This window comes from Mus caroli, unplaced genomic scaffold (assembly GCF_978045245.1).
Source record: "Mus caroli unplaced genomic scaffold, Mus_caroli_1 scaffold_5, whole genome shotgun sequence".
Lineage (NCBI taxonomy): Eukaryota > Metazoa > Chordata > Mammalia > Rodentia > Muridae > Mus > Mus caroli.
This window is the reverse complement of record NW_028227260.1, coordinates 94845553-94846231: the sequence shown is the minus strand read 5'-3', so window position 1 is coordinate 94846231 and position 679 is coordinate 94845553.

The window sequence follows — 679 nt, the reverse complement described above, 5'->3', positions numbered from 1 at the left end:
GTACCGGACACTTCAAGGATAGCATGACATCAGGTACAACATACTGGTTTACCTGAACTCCGAGTGCCGAGTGGACCTTATAAGTGGCTTTAGTTGCTGTGTCCTATCGGTAAAAAAGAGGCTCCCAGATATAGGCCAGTAGTCTGCAGCATAGGCTGCAGACTGAGGGCTCCAAGACTTCAGGGTCCTCATCCATATTCTGCCCCTTTAGGAGGTGTTTACCTCTTTTAGGAATGGAGGGTACTAACAATGAGGACTAAAGCTTGATATTAAAAGGCCATCAGTGCAAAGGGAACCCTAAGGCCCACAGTGTGATAATGAAATCCAATGGGAGCACATAACAAGGCCTGGCAGTGGGGTGGGATGCCCAAACTGTGGGAAGAAGCAGGAAAGGGGCTGGGACTGTGGGGCAGGGCTGATCAGACCTCAGGGAATCCCCTGCCCAGGGATGGAGTTTCCACAGCATGGGACCTGTGTAGGGGAGTAAGAGTTCATCAGTAAAATGATGAAATGGTTTCTTCATTTCTAGGTTTTTATTTGCCTGTTATAATTCTGATATTATATACATATATATATAATTTTTTTTTTTTTGTAGAGGGCTCATCAACAGACCAAGCAAAAGCATACAGGGAAGCCACAGCTGCTGGACAGGAGCACAGCAGAGTGCTGGGAGCCAATC